The sequence below is a fragment of the Salmo trutta genome, chromosome 29 (genome assembly GCF_901001165.1).
Source record: "Salmo trutta chromosome 29, fSalTru1.1, whole genome shotgun sequence".
In the NCBI taxonomy this organism is placed as follows: Eukaryota; Metazoa; Chordata; class Actinopteri; order Salmoniformes; family Salmonidae; genus Salmo; species Salmo trutta.
This window is the reverse complement of record NC_042985.1, coordinates 27,719,688-27,739,561: the sequence shown is the minus strand read 5'-3', so window position 1 is coordinate 27,739,561 and position 19,874 is coordinate 27,719,688. Positions and strand designations below refer to the sequence as shown.

General features: G+C 43.1%; 1 protein-coding gene across 8 annotated transcripts in view; it reads right to left on the bottom strand.

Moving 5' to 3' along the window:
- tead1b (TEA domain family member 1b) overlaps positions 1-19,061 on the bottom strand; it is a 63,581-nt gene extending 44,520 nt beyond the window's left edge. For 6 of the 8 annotated variants that reach the window (XM_029721577.1, XM_029721578.1, XM_029721579.1 and 3 more), the window contains exons 1-2: positions 18,868-19,061; positions 18,320-18,446 (exon numbers count right to left, since the gene is read on the bottom strand). The gene's annotated coding sequence lies outside the window, so the exon portion shown is untranslated. Of the gene's footprint in view, positions 1-18,319; positions 18,447-18,572; positions 18,603-18,867 lie in introns of all 8 variants that reach the window. The other 2 variants (XM_029721574.1, XM_029721575.1) reach the window with 2 other exon arrangements.
- Between the last annotated feature and the right edge of the window lie 813 nt (positions 19,062-19,874).

The following is a 19,874-nucleotide window of genomic DNA, read 5'->3' as shown; positions in this document are numbered from 1 at the left end:
CAGCATAGTCTATGCTACAGTAATATAAAGACTGAATGCGTGTCTAATTTACACATCTCCACCTGGCTTTCGGGGGTCAGCTTGTTTTTTTAATTGTAAAGATTATAATTTTTTTAATTGCAGCTGCAGTTTTAAAAAAGCCTATCACTCGAATATCGTTGCTTTAAATCAGTGCACACGCAAGCACTCTCTCGCATTCTGTCTCTCACCATCTATTCCATTTTAGAATAAGGCTATAACGTAACAAAATGTGGAAAATACACTCTATGTATTGGATAACAGCATTTGGGTTTTTTTAGGCTTGGGCTCGTTAAATGTCTTTAATGTAGGTCTCATAAAATGTATTTAATATATGTCTCATCAGGCTCAGGTAGCATCAGGTTTGAATTTTCATACTCATCAAAGCTCCAATCAAATCCAGACATGCTTTATAATGCTTTCGAATGACACTTCAGGTTTTGGCAGGAAATACCGGGTTTTGTAAACATTTGTAAAATACCAGGGGGAAAAAATTCAACCCTATTCTGTAATAAAACATGACACAAACTATATCATGATTGATATGTTTAGTCCCTAGAGAAGTGAACTGTCTAATCTGGGTGCTTGCCAAAAAAAACCTTACTGGAACTCCAAAGGCGATAGCGCTATCCAAAGATACAAAGACTCGGCTCACTGCACTAGTAATATAGGATGGACAATTCAAAAGATGTTGACAATCATAGAATTTCACTTTGGGCCAATTTTACGTGTCACGCTCTCTCAAGGTCATTGGAAAAGATGGAGGAAAGAGATTTCGCTAACAAAGGAAACCACTACGGAAAAAAGTTTGAGATTGTCAAATGTACAACATTCAGGGGGGAGACATTCTTCCCATAATTGAATGTTTTCTGTGTCCTGCTTTTCCTTAGCAATGACAATACAACTACAACAAGATTACTTTTGGACAGATAATAAGCATCTACACTGAGTATACAAAACATTAGGAACACCTTCCTAACATTGAGTTGTCAGGGCATGGGCTCCACAAGGTGTCGAAAGCGTTCCATAGAGATGCTGGCCCATGTTGACTCCAATGCTTCCCACAGTTGTGTCAAGTTGGTTGGATACCCTTCTGGTGGTGGACCATTCTTGATACACTCGGGAAACTGTTGAGCGTGAAAAACCCAGCAGCGTTGCAGTTCTTGACACAAACCGGTGCGCCTGGCACCTAGTACCATTCCCCATTCAAAGGAACTTAAATATTTTGTCTTGCCCATTCACCCTCTGAATGGCACAGATACACAATCCATGTCTCAATTGTCTCAAGACTTAACAATCCTTCTTTAACCTGTTGGGGCTAGGGGGCAATATTTGCACGGCCGGATAAAAAACGCACCGATTTAAACTGGTTACTACTCTTGTCCAGAAATGAGAATATGCATATAATTAGTAGATTTGGATAGAAAACACTCTAAAGTTTCTAAAACTGTTTGAATGTTGTCTGTGAGTATAACAGAACTCATATGGCAGGCCAAAACCTGAGAAGATTCCATACAGGAAGTGCCCTGTCTGACAATTTGTTGTCCTTCTGTTGCATCTCTATCGAAAATACAGCATCTCTGCTGTAACGTGACATTTTCTAAGGCTTCCATTGGCTCTCAGAAGGCGCCAGAAAGTGGAATGGGGTGTCTGCTGTCTCTGGGCGAAGAACAGCAGGAGAATTTGTGAGTGGTCAGCCTGGGGACAGTGACACTGGAGATGCGTGTTCATGAGAATTATAAAAAAAAAATATTTCAGCCTTTGAATGAATACAACGTCGCCCGGTTGGAATATTATCGCTATTTTACGAGAAAAATAGCATAAAAATTTATTTTAAACAGCGTTTGACATGCTTCGAAGTACGGTAATGGAATATTTTGAATTTTTTTGTCACGAAATGCGCTCGCGGGTCACCCTTCGGATAGTGACCTGAACGCATGAACAAAACGGAGCTATTTGAATATAACTATGGATTATTTGGAACCAAAACAACATTTGTTGTTGAAGTAGAAGTCCTGGGAGTGCATTCTGATGAAGAACAGCAAAGGTAATCCAATTTTTCTAATAGTAATTCTGAGTTTGGTGAGCCCCAAACTTGGTGGGTGTCAAAATAGCTAGCCGTAATGTCCGGGCTATGTACTCAGAATATTGCAAAATGTGCTTTCGCCAAAAAGCTATTTTAAAATCTGACACCGCGATTGCATAAAGGAGATCTGTAGCTATAATTCTTTAAATAATTGTTATGTATTTTGTGAACATTTATCGTGAGTAATTTAGTAAATTCACCGGAAGTTTGCGGTGGGTATGCTAGTTCTGAACATCACATGCTAATGTAAAAAGCTGGTTTTTGATATAAATATGAACTTGATTGAACAAAACATGCATGTATTGTATAACATAATGTCCTAGGAGTGTCATCTGATGAAGATCATCAAAGGTTAGTGCTGCATTTAGCTGTGGTTTTGGTTTTTGTGACATATATGCTTGCTTTGAAAATGACTGTGTGATTATTTTTGGCAGGGTACTCTCCTGACATAATCTAATGTTTTGCTTTCGCTGTAAAGCCTTTTTGAAATCGGACAATGTGGTTAGATTAACGAGAGTCTTGTCTTTAAAATGGTGTAAAATAGTTATAGCATTTTTGAGGTATTTGTATTTCGCGCCACGTGTTTCCACTGGCTGTTGACTAGGGTGGCAAGCGTCCCACCTAGCCCATGGAAGCTAACCTGTCTCCTCCCCTTCATCTACACTGATTGAAGTGGATTTAACAAGTGACATCAATAAGGGATCCTAGCTTTCACCTGGATTCACCTGGTCAGTTTATGTAATGGAAAAAGCAGGTGTTCCTAATATTTTATATTCTGATTCCAATGTCTTTGTAACCCTAGTAAACTCCCAAGCCAAACCATATGGCTTGGTTTGACATTTTAATTTACGATACAACTATGTTGAGTACATTCCAACCCATGTTTTAAAACAAGCTTCTTGTGAATAAGGTTATTGCCAAGGATTATGAATAAGGTTATTGTGTCAATTCAAAAGGATTTTTCAAACTACAATCATATCATTTTTATTCAATTAAGCTAACCTAAAAATAACCCCTTAATAACCCCATAATCTCCACCGACCTTTCACATTTATATGGCACACATCTGTGTGAGAGTGTGCATATTTTGTTGTGTCTGCTCACTCTCTGCTGAGTGGGTCCGGGTTCTTTTATTCCTGCAGAAGACTCTGTGGTAGTGAGAATCATTATCACCTCATCACACAGGCTGTCATGGAACAGACCCATCTCCTTGTTTATTCCTGTTACTGGTGTTCATAGACTCCACATATCCCCAGGATACCATGTTACACCTTGTTTATCACAAAACCTCCAGTAGCCACCAGGCCCACAAGGAAGAACAGCCATTACTGACGCTGTTAGAAGGTACCTTTTTAACTCTGCATTGTTGGGAATGGGCTCGAAGGTTAGCGTTTCAATGTAAAGTCTACTATACCTGTTGTATTCGGCGCATGTGACCATTCAAATTTGATTTGAAGGTAATAATGCTGTCGACAGTCAAATGTGATAAATAGAGAACTAAAAGATGTTAGGAATTATTAAATACATCATTTTTGTAAAAAATACTTCTGAAACATGGATTGAGAGAGTGCATCACAGAATTCATGCTCAAAACTATGTACGCCCAGATTCCATCTCCATCCCTGTCCCCAGATGCCAGGTCTTCAACACCATGTGGCATCAGTCAGATAGTCCTGAGATGTGAGAGGTACATGGGGACTGTGAGGTTTCCTATTGAGCTGGTCTCCTAGTGTCTGAGAATCTGAACACTAATTATCCTGGCCAAAGAGAGAGGTAGGAATGTCACCTGTAGAAACACTTGGGGCCTTAACAGATAATTGCATACTCCTATCACACCAAGGTCGGAACCATGGAAATGGTCTTATTAGCAAGATAAGGACAAAAGCGGGCAACAAGTGAATGCAAACGGCAAGGGTTGGGCCATAGTTGTGACATGGCATTATGGGAGATGACACTTATCGGCAGATTACATAAACCACTCTCGTTCACGCTAAAATGGAATCCAGCTCCTTAAATTAAAAGAACCCATTTCACCGATCATACAGACCTGGGTAATGAAATAGCAGATGAGAGGTCTCAAATGTAATTTTCCATGTGGAGTCCTTTTGTGCTGTTATCTCAGAGGGTGCAATAATGATCCTGTGAATGGCTTTTGCGCACCCCATAATGACCCATAGTAGTTAAGCCTGCACTGTGGAGAACTATAATTACCATGTGATTACAAAACTCAATGTTCGCTGTGAGTTTTAAAGGCGTACCATGGGCTTCGGCTAATTATTTCAGTAATGTTGAATGTATGCCAAAGCCCTCATGTTTGGAACAAAAAGTATCCAATTATGCATATTACCATGATGGGACATTACTGAGATTCCATTTACAGTTTGCTTCATCAAAACATCTTCATTATAACTGGAATGGCATGTATCAAGAATGACGAGCAGAAACCCTTTCTGTACGGTATGGACCTTGAGATATAAAGTTATAGAACATTCATGAAATTATACAATTCAAACATTCAGAAAGCTTTACATTTCTTAGATGAACACACCTAGCAACATCGAAATATAACGTTTCTTCTGTTAGACATCTATTCTTTCTGAAACAGGCTTATTGTCAACATCGTGTGTGTAGGTGGCAGGGAAGTCAGGCGCAGGAGAAACAAACTTGGTATAACTGGAGTAGTTTAATAAAGTTAAAAACAAACTCCAAAACCAAAGTACATAATAAAATAAACATGGGTACAATAACCCATCGCGCACCAATCCGACAACACGAGCACATAACAACAAACAATCTCTGACAAGGACATGAGGGGAAACAAAGGGTTAAATACACAACATGTAATGAATGGGATTGGAACCAGGTGTGTAGGAAGACAAGACAAAACCAATGGAAAATGAAAAATGGATCAATGATGGCTAGAAAACCGGTGACGTCGACCGCCGAGCATCACCCGAACAAGGAGGGGCATCGACTACGGCAGACGTTGTGACAGTACCCCCCCCCTCCCTCTCCGACACCGGCCTCGGGGACGACCCGGAGGACGAGGTGCAGGGCGATCCGGATGGAGACGATGGAACTCTCGCAACAGGGAAGGATCTAACACATCCTCCACCGGAACCCAGCATCTCTCCTCCGGACCGTACCCCTCCCAGTCCACGAGGTACTGAAGGCCCCTCGCCTGACGTCTCGAATCCAGGATGGATCGAACGGAGTACGCCGGGGCCCCCTCAATGTCCAGAGGGGGCGGAGGAACCTCCCGCACCTCAGCCACCTGGAGTGGGCCAGCCACCACCGGCCTGAGGAGAGACACATGGAACGAGGGGTTAATGCGGTAATGGGGGGGACCTTATACCTTATATACCCTATAACATACCTCATTCACTCTCCTCAGGAATTTAAACGGCCCCACAAACCGCGGACTCAGCTTCCGGGATGGCAGGCGGAGGGGTAGGTTTCAGGTCGAGAGCCAGACCCGGTCCCCCGGTGCAAACACCGGGGCCTCACTGCGGTGACGGTCTGCGCCAACTTTCTGGCACAGTACGGCACGCTGAAGGTGGACATGAGCGGCGTCCCAGGTTTCCTCCGCTCGCCGGAACCAGTCGTCCACCGCAGGAGCCTCGGTCTGACTCTGATGCCAAGGGGCCAGAACCGGCTGATACCCCAACACACACTGAAAGGGAGAGAGGTTAGTGGAGGTGTGGCGGAGTGGCGGAGCGAGTTCTGGGCCATCTCTGCCCAGGGCACGAACGCCGCCCACTCCCCCAGCCGGTCCTGGCAATAAGACCTCAGAAACCTACCCACATCCTGGTTAACTCTCTCCACCTGCCCGTTACTCTCATGGTGAAAACCTGAGGTAAGGCTGACCGAGACCCCCAGACGTTCCATGAACGCCTTCCAGACCCTTGACGTGAACTGGGGACCCCGATCAGACACTATATCCTCAGGCACCCCGTAGTGCCGGAAGACCTGTGTAAACAGAGCCTCCGCAGTTTGTAGGGCCGTAGGGAGACCGGGCAAAGGGAGGAGACGACAGGACTTAGAAAAACGATCCACAACGACCAGGATCATGGTGTTACCTTGTGAAGGTGGAAGATTGGTTAGGAAATCCATCGACAAGTGCGACCACGGCCGTTGTGGAACGGGTAAGGGTTGTAACTTACCTCTGGGTAGGTGTCTAGGAGCCTTGCACTGGGCGCACACTGAGCAGGAGGAAACATAAACCCTCACGTCCTTAGCTAAAGTGGGCCACCAGTACCTCCCACTAAGACAGCGCATTGTCCGACCGATCCCAGGATGACCAGAGGAGGGTAACATGTGAGCCCAGTAGAGCAATCGGTCACGGACAGCAGACGGAATGTACAGACGCCCAGCTGGACACTGAGGGGGAACAGGCTCTGCACGTGACGCCCGCTCAATGTCCGCGTCCAGCTCCCACACTACCGGTGCCACCAAACAAGAGGCTGGGAGTATGAGAGTGGGATCCATGGACCGCTCCTCTGTGTCATACAGCCGGGACAGTGCATCTGCCTTAACGTTCTGAGAGCCTGGTCTGTAAGAGAGGGTAAACACAAAATGGGTGAAAAACATGGCCCACCTTGCCTGGCGAGGATTCAGTCTCCTCGCCTCCCAGATGTACTCCAGATTGCGGGGGTCAGTCCAGATGAGAAAAGGGTGTTTAGCCCCTCAAGCCAATGTCTCCACGCCTTCAAAGCCCTAACGACAGCCAACAGCTCCCGGTCCCCCACATCATAGTTTCGCTCCGCCGGGCTGAGCTTCTTAGAGAAGAAGGCACAGGGGCGGAGCTTAGCTGGTGTACCCGAGCGCTGAGAGAGCAAAGCTCCTATCCCAGCCTCAGATGCGTCCACCTCCACTATGAATTGCAAAGAGGGATTTGGATGAGCCAACACAGGAGCAGAGGTAAACAGAGCCTTCAGGTGCCTAAAAGGCCTGTCCGCCCCAGCCAACCACTGCAAGCGCACCGTGCCCCCCTTCAGCAGTGAGGTAATGGGAGCAGCTACCTGACCAAAACCCCGGATAAACCTCCGGTAGTAGTTGGCAAACCCTAAAAATCGCTGCACCTCCTTCACCGTGGTGGGAGTCGGCCAATTACGCACGGCTGCAATGCGGTCACTTTCCATCTCCACTCCAGACGTGGAAAGGCGATACCCTAAGAAGAAGACGGACTGTTGAAAGAACAGGCATTTCTCAGCCTTGACATACAGGTCATGCTCCAACAGGCGACCAAGCACTCTGCGCACCAGGGACACATGCTCGGCGCGTGTAGCGGAGTATATCAGAATGTCATCGATATACACCACTACACCCTGCCCGTGCAGGTTCCTGAAAATCTTGTCTACAAAGGATTGGAAGACTGATGGAGCATTCCTCAACTCGTACGGCATGACGAGGTACTCATAATGCCCTGAGGTGGTACTAAATGCTGTCTTCCACTCATCTCCGTCTCGGATACGCACCAGGTTGTACGCACTCCTGAGATCCAGTTTAGTGAAGAAGCACGCCCGTGCATTGACTCAATCGCCGTGGCGATCAGAGGTAGTGGGTAACTGTACCCCACCGTGATTTTATTGAGACCTCGATAGTCAATGCACGGGTGCAAACCATCCTTCTTCACAAAAAATTAACTCGAGGAGATGGGTGAAATGGAGGACCGAATGTACCCCTGACGCAGGGATTCGGAGACATGTCTCCATAGCCACCGTCTCCGCTTGCGACAGGGGATACACGTGACTCCTGGGAAGTGCAGTGTCTACCATGAGATTTATCGCACAATCCCCCTGTCGATGGGGTGGTAATTGAGTCGCCGTCTTTTTACAGAAGGCGAGAGCCAAATCGGCATATTCAGCGGGAATGCGCACGGTGGAGACTTGGTCTGGGCTTTCCACCGTAGTAGCACCAACGGAAACCCCTACACACCTACCTGAGCACTCTCGCGACCACCCCGTGAGAGCCCTCTGTGGCCAAGAAAAAGTGGGGTTATGACAAGTTAACCAAGGTAGGCCCAGCACCACGGGACACGCAGGAGTGTCAATAAGGAAAATACTAATTTTTCCTTTTGACCCCCCTGTGTCACCATACTCAAAGAGGCTGTGGCCACCCTGATAAACCCTGACCCTAATGGTCGACTATCTAATGTGTGAACGGGGAAAGGCACATCCACAGGTACAATGGGGATCCCTAAACTATGAGCAAATGCTTGATCAATGAAATTCCCAACCGCGCCTAAATCTACTAGCGCCTTATGCTGGGAACGCGGGAAAAATTCAGGAAAAGTGACAGACACAAATATCTGTGCAACAGAGAACAGAGGCTCCCGTCGGACGTCCTCACGCAGACTGCAGCGGTAATGGTCGATCAGGGCCCTGTGATTCCATCCCGCACTGGCTGCCAGGGTCCTGAACTCCAGGGCAAACTCCTGGACGCTCCTCGTCTCCTGCCTCAGATGGTAGAGGTGCTCACCCACCGCTCTGCCCTCGGGTGGGTGGTCGAAAACTGCCCGAAAACGGCGGGTGAACTCCTCAAAACGGTCCAACGCCGCATCTCCCTCTCCACACACAGCACTGGCCCACTCCAGGGCTCTCCCAGTGAGGCACGAGACGAGGGCGAAACTCTTCTCACCGTCTGATGGAACTGGGTGGACCGTGGCCAGATAAAGGTTTAATTGGAGGAGGAAACCCTGGCAGTTGGCAGCACTTCCGTCGTACCCCTGTGGCATTGATAGATGGATTCCACTGGGTTCAGGTTGAAAAGGGGCACTCAGGATAGACCCCGGTTGGGCTGGTGGAGGTGCTGGAAGAACTCCCTGTCTCTCCCAGCGGTCCATATTCTGGACAACACGATCCATGGCGGCGCACAGATGGTGAAGCTTCTCCGCATGCTTCTGGACGCGCTCCTCCACCTCCATGTCCGGGGTACCTTCTCCTGCTGACTTCATATAGGGGTCAGAGATTCTGTCAACGTCATGTGTGTAGGTGGCAGGGAAGTCAAGCGCAGGAGAAACAAATTTGGTATAACTGGAGTAGTTTAATAAAGTTAAAAACAAACTCCAAAACCAAAGTACATAATAAAATAAACATGGGTACAATAACCCGTCGTGCACCAATCCGACAACACGAACACATAACAACAAACAATCTCTGACAAGGACATGAGGGGAAACAAAGGGTTAAATACACAACATGTAATGAATGGGATTGGAACCAGGTGTGTAGGAAGACAAGACAAAACCAATGGAAAATGAAAAATGGATCAATGATGGCTAGAAAACCGGTGACGTCGACTGCCGAGCACCACCCGAACAAGGAGGGGCATCGACTTGTTTTACCCCATCTATGACTATGGACGCAAGTTTTGACTGACCGAACCCAGCGCACCAGTATTGCAAAAATGTCCAATTGGCACAATATTTGTTCTGCTGTAGCCTCTTTAAGGAGGGGAAAATGACAAGGTGTGCAGGGGAACACAAGAATGTCTAGCCGTACACAGGGACAAACCGATTGATCTATGTAGTTTGGGATTTTTCTCCAGATTTCATGAATAAATCTGCTGGGTATGGAGTGCTGATAAATGAATGAACAAGGTTTTCAATACCAATCTCCCAATGCAGGGAGCAAAAGGTTCAGTAGAGTAGCTCGCTAATGCTCCCTCTGTTATTGGCAATGGCCAAGCGTTTATTTCATGCCTCTTTAAACCAGCAGGCTTGGGTGCAGTGAATCTGTCTGATAATATCCCACTCAAATGTGAGGCCTAGAGCCCGCCGCCCAGCGCCCGACCAACGGGCCGCCCGCTCGGGGATCAATCTCTACTCGGTAGAGAATGGGATTGATTTACAGGCACTGTCAAAGAAGCTCTCCCAGTCCCCACCTGCCTCACGACGTATCAGAATCAAGTAGCACCTTCTAGACCTGGGCATCACATCAGATACAGTGGGAGTACAGGGGACACATTTCCATCAGTCTTTTACTGTAGATGTCTGTTCAGAAAATTAGCAATTGATCTAATAAAAAATGTGCCCATGATAAATTCTTCACGTCAGAAATGATAAACTACAAATCCATGACATAAAAACATGCCATCCAACCGCAACAATGTTGGAAATCAATGCATTCGACGGAATAAACTTTTGTTTGTCAAAAATATGCAGGGCATTCCAACGTCTGCACATGGTCGCGTCACACTAGTGAGGAGAGAAGGGGGAGCGCATAAAGCGCAGGAAATTAAAGCTGTAAATAAACGTCCGGCAGATAAAGGATCCCCTGACAGTTATGAGAGCAGAGCAGTCTGGAGGCTTCAGGCTGGGTGCGGGCTCAGTCAGGACACTGTGGATAAGCATGAAAAAACAAATCAGTGATGAGCATGAAGACCACCATCTGCATCCTTGCTCCTCCACACCTCACTCACCATCACAGATCCCTCCATCTCAGGAAGGACGTCTATTTGGGCCTCCATCTGCCATAAACGAGCCCCTACTACCAAGGTGCTACCGGCAGAAAGGTAAAATTGAATTTTCTAGAAACTATTTTGTTTGCTGTTCATTGTGTGGCGGATGCTGTCCAGTTTATTGGTACTTAAAGGAAAGCTTGGCCAGATGAGACACATCATCCCCATGAAGCTCCAAGGTAATTTGATGGAGAAAATTCCTTGTTGACCTGGCTTGGTTAAGTACATATTGAGTCACTGTACGAAACAAATAGCATATAAATCTGCCAGTGCCAGTGGCAAACAAAAGCTCAAACCTCACTCAAGGTTTTCTCAAACTCTGATTTACTCAACTGAATTTTTCACCCAACTTCAGCACAAAGCTTTAATTCATTTCATGAGCTTTTTCAATTAAGCATGCAGTACACACAAACAAAAAACCATTGAACAATTATTGAAAGAAACTAAGTTTTACATTGACAATGATAATTTCCCTATTTGAAGCCCAAAATGTAAGGAGGGGAACTCTATTAAAGTGCTTACCTTGTAATATAATTTATTTATCAGGCAAAATGATACCAAAACACACAACTTTGTCAGAACATTTTGAGAAAACATTTTTAATAAATGCAAGGAATGTCTCAATATGCTGTAGTCCATAGCCACATCCAGCATCAACGCAAAAATGGACCAAAGCAATATGTACTGTATGGTCCTCAGACGGAGCAATTAAACTGTTTATGAGGTGTAATCATAATAGGCCAATGTATCCCAGCTTTCCCAGCCAAACATGCTTACAGTAGTATTTACATACACAGATCTAAGCCGTAAAGAAACCTACGAATGCTGTGCTTCGGGCTAGAGTTCAAACTCATTCACTGGGCACAGAGTGCATACTAATGTTGGGAGCTCACCCAAAGTCTGTCTGTGCTTCGCCTGAATCCAGGGCAGCTTCAGGGCAGAGCGAGCCTGCCTGATCTCTGTCGGCCATGATAACAATACAGCAGCCATTAATGAAAGGCCTTGTAGGGATTTATTACAAGAGAGGACTGGGGAATACGGTGCCAGAGAGCCTGGACAGCCCACATTTGAATACAGACCACAAATTATAAACAGTTTCAGTAAATGAAGTGACTGAGGGCCTTTGTTCTACGGGCGTACATCTTCCTATTGCTAGTGGGCACTAAACCACTAGCATAGCCTGCACTGGGAAAGGAAGTTATTGAAGCCTGGATTTCCTGCTTTCAGCTGTGGCCAACAACTTGAAGGTTTATAGTGGTTTCAGGAACTGACTCATCTAATGATTCATGGATTAGATATTGCTTCTTATGTGTGTCTGGTCATGTGGTAGCTCATTTAAATGACTTTCCCATGCAAAAAAGAAGAGTTAGGAGAGTGTGAAAGTAGGGAAGGTACTTATAACAATTTCCCAATAACTTCCAAATCATTACAGTTTAATAAGACGTGATTAAGACGACTTTCCTGAGAAACTGACTGAGGCTGACATATGGTATGAATTATGAGACTATAATTGTAATGTGCTGAAACAGTGGTTTCTTTACTGTATGACTTCTAAAGATGAGGAAAGCTCTTACATTTTATTTTTCTCTTTCCTTCTTATTTTCCCCAGATTTCCTGCAACAGTATGGCAGTATAATGCTCTACAACTTAGCTTTTTAAGGTTTCTTTGACTCTTTGACTTATCTAGAGAGAAAGTGCTTTGGACCTTTTGAAAATTAACATATGATGAGGTAAAGGTCAATATACCAAAAGACAAAGTGGGACAAACAAATGAATACAAAAGCTGTTCGCCATAATTATACATATGTAGAAAAAGTGAATTACACCTTGCAAAGGCAGTTGACAAGGCCAAAGTGCACTCTAGCTGGCAGTCATTTTATGACTGCAGTCCTGAAGCAGATTTACTTAGATGACGTCAGTGGCTTTGAGCCAGCTTTTCCTTTTTGGTGGCACTCTACATCGGCCTCTCTGAGGCCTTACTGAAACTGTTGAGCAGCAGACCATACTGCAACATTCTCTTTCTAGAACAGAGTTTATCTCAGGGTACAGAGTGACTGGAACCCAGCAGTACGGTAGTGTGTTTTAGCGAAGCATGCAATCCGATCACAGACACAATGATGTGACGATGAGTCCTTCCCCTGCTAAATGTCTGCATGTAATTACACAATTAACGACCCTGTGTCCAGATTAAATTACAGATCACATCTCTTTTACTCGCCCTACTCCTCTTGTTTTGTGTAGCTATAACAAAAGCAGCATCCTTTCATTTCATCAATTCTTCCCTTGATTAGATAAAGGAATGCTTTGTGCCATTCAGATTCCCACAAGGCATTTCTCAGACTGTTATCATACAGGAAATAGAAAATATTTGTTGGGTATGGGTAATTGTGCTTTTGATCAGTTTAGGCCTTTATTCCTAACAGCTGTTTCCATTTCTTAAAGAATGCAACAAATGTAAGAGGGTTGAAAAATAATAGATTTTCTGAAGAAAATAAATGTCTTCCATGCCAACCTATACTACTAAATAAATACATAAAATGACATTGTGAAGGAAAACTTGATATGTGGCACCAGCCCAAGTACAATCCCCCTGCACAAAACCAATGCACTCAAACATCCAACTGTTTCCATGGCATTCTTTTTTCCTATGATAACTCTTAATTAGTTTTGACCGCAGATGGATTTTAATAGGATATGATGACTTAGTAGTATATTAAAATGACAGGACGTGCCTGTTTGCTTTGGGCTGTAATCCCACTACAGTTTACATGTTCACAATGACCCATGACCACAGAGGGAAAAACCAGCTTGCTGATTGTAAATGATGTGGTAATGCCCATGTGTGGTTCATTCATACCTACTGATGCCTTGACTAGGTGAACTTGCTAACAAAACTATGAACGTATTTGTTCGCTTAGTAAACCTTGAAGTGCAATTCAAGGCCAGGAATTTCAAGGTAAGAAGGAATCACGTATGTGCACAAATACACATACATGCGCTCACCTACAATAACTCACACACACACTGTCCTACAACAGATGGTGACTCAAATATGAAGCATATAAAACGCTATTGATAAGGTAAGGGAACAGATAGCTTATCGGAAGCATACAAGAGCCATATGGTGTCATAGTCAGTACAGCCTGTTTTTGACATAACAATGGCCTGGCCAGGACGTAGAACCACAAGTTGACTAATGGTCGTTGGCATGAAATCTCAGAGCAGTACAAGCTAGAGCAAATGTTGATATTTGCATTTTTTCAAACAGGTGCAGAAAATGACCCAAGCAGATGTCAATGAGAACGGGCTTGTTTGCACTCAGCAGCTCAACAGCCTCGCACACATTCAGTCTTGACAACAGGAAAGACAATGGGTCTCTCGCTGCTCCCAGAAGTAATCCAGTCCACTCAATGCCTCAGCAATGCACATATTCTCTCCACATTTCACAAGTGAAAGACTATATTCTTATTTTCCCGGCCCTGAGACTTCCACATTCCTAGCCAAAACATTACAGTGGTGGGATCTATAAAAAGGCATGTGTATTCAGAGAGTGGTGGTCTGCGTACAACTACTGAATGTTGAGGTTCAAAAACTCACATTTTTGAGCATGTTTTAAAGCTAGAATCCTTAGTTGCTACATCCATTTTTTAAATGATAAATTAATGATATACCGTGCATTCGGATAGTATTCAGACCCCTTGACTTTTTACACATCTTGTTATATTACAGCCTTATTCTAAAATTGATTAAATTGTTTCCCCCCCTCATCAATCAACACACAATACCCCATAATGACAAAGCAAAAACAGGTTTTTATAATTTTTGCTAATTTATTAAAACCAAAAAACGGAAATATCAAATTTACATATGTATTCAGACCATTTACTCAGTACTTTGTTGAAGCACCTTTGGCAGCGATTACAGCCTTGAGTCTTCTTGGGTATGACACTACAAGCTTGGCACACCTGTATTTGGGGAGTTTCTCCCATTCCTCTCTGCAGATCTCTCAAGCTCTGTCAGGTTGGATGGGGAGCGTCGCTGCACAGCTATTTTCAGGTCTCTCTAGAGATGTTCGATCAGGTTCATGTCCAAGCTCTGTCTGGGCCACTCAAGGACATTCAAAGACTTGTGCCGAAGCCACTCCTGCGTTGTCTTGGCTGTGTGCTTAGGCTCGTTGTCCTGTTGGAACGTGAACCTTCGACCCAGTCTGAGGTCCTGAGTGCTCTGGAGCAGGTTTTCATCAAGGATCTCTCTGTACTTTGCTCTGTTCATCTTTACCTCGATCCTGACTAGTCTCCCAGTCCCTTCCGCTGACAAACATCCCCACAGCATGATGCTGCCACCACCATGCTTCACTGTAGGGATGGTGCCAGGTTTCCTCCAGACGTGATGCTTGGCATTCAGGCCAAAGAGTTCAATCTTGGTTTCATTAGACCAGAGAATCTTGTTTCTCATGGTCTGAGAGTCTTTAGGTGTCTTTTGGCAAACTCCAAGCGGGCTGTCATGTGCTTTTTACTGAGGAGTGGCTTCCGCCTGGTCACTCTACCATAAAGGCCTGATTGTTGGAGTGCTGCAGAGATGGTTGTAAGGTTTTGGGGCGGCAGGTAGCCTAGTGGTTAGAGCATTGGGCCAGTAACCGAAAGGTTGCTGGATCGAATCCCCGAGCTGACAAGGTAAAAATCTGTCTTTCTGAACAAGGCAGTTATCCCACTGTTCCCCGGTAGGCCGTCATTGTAAATTAGAATTTGTTCTTAACTGACTTGCCTAGTTAAATAAAGAGCCTTTCTCCCCCGATTGCTCAGTTCGGCCAGCTCTAGGAAGAGTTTTGGTTGTTCCAAACATCTTCCATTTAAGAATACTACAGAAATGTTTTGGTACCCTTGGTTTTGCTCTGACATGCACTGTCAACTGTGGGACCTTATATAGACAGGTGTGTGCCTTTCCAAATCATGTTCAATCAATTGAATTTACCACAGGTGGACTCCAATCAAGTTGTAGAAACATCTCAAGGATGATCAATGGAAACAGGATGCACCTGAGCTCAATTTCGAGTCTCATAGCAAAGGGTCTGAATACTTATGTAAATAATGTTTTTTTTTAATTTATTTTTTTATACATTTCCAAAGAATTCTAAAACATGTTTTCACTTTGCCATTATGGGGCATTGTGTGTAGATTGCTGAGAAAATAAGTATATTTAACATATTTTAAAATAAGGCTGTATCCTAACAACATGTGGAAAAAGTCAAGGGGTCTGAATATTTCCCGAAGTCACTGTATACCCATTGATTCTTGAAGAATATAATTTATAAATGTGTTATGAGATTAGGTCAACTGTCGTACCCCACCAGAACCCAAAATATAAGCTTGTTTAACTCCAATGTTTATAAACAACGCAAATGTAAACAAACACTGTATAGCCTCAAAACATGGTTAAACTAAATATTTCATATCATGGGTGGTCAGTCCTTGCATCCATAGCTCTGTCTATGAATTTGATAGTGGTTTCATTTCTCCAGCCTTATCCCTTAGCTTTTTAGCGAAACAGGGACGGGGAAAACGCTTTATTATTGTTTTAATAAACAGCTTTAAGCTTATATGTGTTTTTGTACGATGTAATGCATTTGTGAAGCTCACTTCCACCACATTGAAACTGCACATGTAAAATTGAGTGCTAACAAATACCTGTCCGGTGAGTCATTGGGGCTAAATGAATGTTATAACAAAAAACTATGCGAAGCTTATGTTTAGAAAAGGGGGAAGGGCTTAGTAGGCTACAGTCTATCTGTGTTAAATGCCAAGTTCAAAATACCTTCAATACATATTGCCATAACGTACATTGACTTGTTATTTTTTATAAATCTTATATGTTTATGTGATTGGGTTTTAACATAAGTTTAGATGGTATTACTTTGGAATAAGAGAAATTCCAGATAATTAATATAATTCTTAATTTCACAAATTTGGGGTTCAACTGATATCATCTGATAAAATTGGAATTCGTAAGCCCACTTTCAAAAGTAAAAACTCATGGATTCAAGCAAAGACAATGTACTATTCTTGCACTTGAAAATGCCCTGCAGGCTAGTGTCCAACAGGTCCACTTGTTGCATAAGCAGAAAACAAAGCAGCTATTGCTGGTCCTGATTTCCCCCCTACAGCAAGCAGCTTTACTTCTCAACATCATGACATGTCAGGGGTTAAGTCTGATAGAAGTCAACCTAATTCATGTAGTAAATTCTAATAGCCTAGTTAGAGGAATCAACAAATAACACATTCTATCTTGCTGGCCCCTATTTTCAAGAGAGACAAACTGAAATATAAGTCTATAATTAACTGCAAGAAAGGAGGTCTTTCCCCAATCACACAATAGGGGAACTTTAGAGTATTAAGAGGTGAATTCCACTCTATACCAGAGAACTTGCACAGCCAAAGAATACCCTCATGCAGTTTGGTTTGTTTAGTTACAATGAAGTAGATATCGCCACGCATCAAAATAACCAAGACATTTCACCTTCTATATTCACCAACAAGCATATACAGTTATATTTGAATATTTACATTCTTTGAGATAATATAAACAACACTATAAGTTAATTACACAATAATTGCATAGCCTACTCTATAAAATATATGTGCTTAACTATTAGACAACCTATATTGCAATTGTATCTGATGTTGTGACCTTGATGACGTTTAGTATTTGGTTCAAGTGAGGGCAGTCAGACTACATAACCTATCATATTCATATGTTTTAAAGCTCTGTAATAGCATCAGCGCAAACCACTACATCCACACAGCCTACAATAAAAGGCAGAAAGTTTCCCGCAAAGTTTTCCCCCAACAAATTCATCCTTAAAATAGCAACAGTTGAGCATCTGTGTAATCTATAGGTAATGAATGTATATTACGAAATTCTAAAGCAATAGAAAACTACATAATCTTCCTTAATCTTGATCAAGACTTTCCTGAGATTGACGTTATAGGCCTACATGTAATATGCATCGGATCACACGGTTTCTTCGGGTGCGATGAAACTTTATTACACATAGAAGTGGCCTTGGCTACATAATGCGACCCCCATCCCTGTGATTTATTCAGATGTTAGCTGAGCAGGCAACAATCTATCCCGAAAAAAGGCGGATATGGAAAACAAGGATCGAACAGAGCAATGAAGCAGACATTAACATAGCTCAGAGCCCACAATAGCCTACTTGTAAGAATTTATTTTTGAAATAGTTGAAATCAATATTGAATTACCAATTGTTTCAAAACTAAACAGACAAAGAGAGTTGCAAATAAGAACTGGGTATCAATGGTCGTTTTTTGTTTTGTTGCAACGTTTCAATAGTGTCCGAAAGCAAGAAAAACCTAGCATTGAATCCAAACAGATATCAAATGTTTTCATTCACCAACACTAGAACACCAAAATTATGTAATAACATTTTCAGATTATTTTGTAAATGCAAAAGCTGTGTTTTATAAATTATATTCTCTAAAAGTATGTTGCCCGGCCCACTATCCTACACTGTGAGAGCACATGGGAAATATGTGTTTAAATGTAGGCCATAATATTCTGCTGTCAAAGATTATCAAAAATTATTATCTTAAAAGACACATCTAATCAATTCGGCAACATTGATGGAACTTGCCTATGATCGGTTGAATCAATTCCGCATGTGGAAAATGGAATGCAAAGAATTTGATGGAATTTTTGTAGCCTAAACCTGATAAAAGAACAAAAAAATATACTTACAGTGACTTCAAGGTACAATGGATAAAATACACGATCAAAGGTGTTGGAGCAACAAGTCTTTCAGCAGAATGTTTTTGCACTGCTCCGAAAATGTTCCACTGAAATCTCCAACTCCCGGCTGAGCCAACTAAGGAGAAGAAAACAGCAACATTTTGATCCGTCATCTTGTCCAAAATTGTCATTCATAAAATAATGTACGTCCAATCGTATCCGGAATCTTGTTAGGAGTTTGAGGTTCATGCACTGGACTTACTGCGATATAATAGGGCGTATGGTCGGGCTTCTTTACAAAAATGTGAAAAATGTCAAAGATATTCGTGTCAGTCGAATACAACACTGAGTGGATTAAGTGAAAGCACCCTGTTGCAACAGCGACAAGAAACGGCAACCTAAAATCTCACCGACACACACTTTTATTATAATATAAAAATATGCCCACTCATTCTAATACCATACATTACTTCTTATTTCTAATGAAAGGCGCAACTTCATCATAACAGTATTAGTCTGCAACCATTTTGCATATTATTAACTACATTGAAACTTACCTCAAAAACCTCCGTTATTGTTATTTGTTATAAAATTCGTCCCCCTTTGTTTGTCTAATGTGGGATATTATAGTTTTTGTAAACTGTGTAAAGTTATTGTTGTGTTTCTGGGTCAGCCAGATATGTGTACGTGAATCGACAACGCACGGACAGAGATGCGAAGAATGCTCGGAATGAGAACAGGAATGAAATGAACGCGAAGAGCGAGTTTGCATTGGGGGCGGAGCAAAGGTGGCGTCATCCCGAAGCGAACAGCCCTAGATGATGGTAGATAGGAGGGACAAGCGGGGGGGAAATAAGAAGAATGACCTCACAGGACACGTCGAATTCAAATTGGTGGGAGAAAGAAGATGGAATTTCTCTGTGGAGTTAGTTCATTCTATTTTAATCATCTACCTCAATAAAGCTGAATACAAGTAGTACAAGTATGATACCTTTATCACAACCATGTCAGTCATTTGAAATGTTGTTGCTTGATTAATATATGACGTGAATACAACACTGACATTTTTTATTTGACACTTCCACAGCTGGGACATGAAATGGAGCACATTTAGAAACATTTATCAGGTTGAACATCTGTCGCCCACCTCTCATACTTCAGTAGCTGCATGTGTTGTAAATGTAACATCAGTAGACCTTATATCTTCAGAACTATATATTCAATACAGTATCATCTGAGACACAAGCAGGATAGAACTATTGGCTAGACCTTGTGAGCCTGTGGAGAGAACCATGCCAGTGCCACCACACAACCACACGGGGGGAATTATGAAGTACAAACTGGTAATATGGGAGAGCAGACAATCATAAGACATGTCGAAGACCATAGAGCAAGTTTGCTTACAGCAAACCTAGTTTGGGCTACATGTCTGATCGTGTCTGTGCAAGCCATCCATTAGGAGGCAATGTTTTGACACCAATTCTTATAAAGAGGGATCTATGAAGATGAACGGCTGGCCTTTTGAAGACATCCATCAACACTTGTAACACCTGTCTGTGCATGT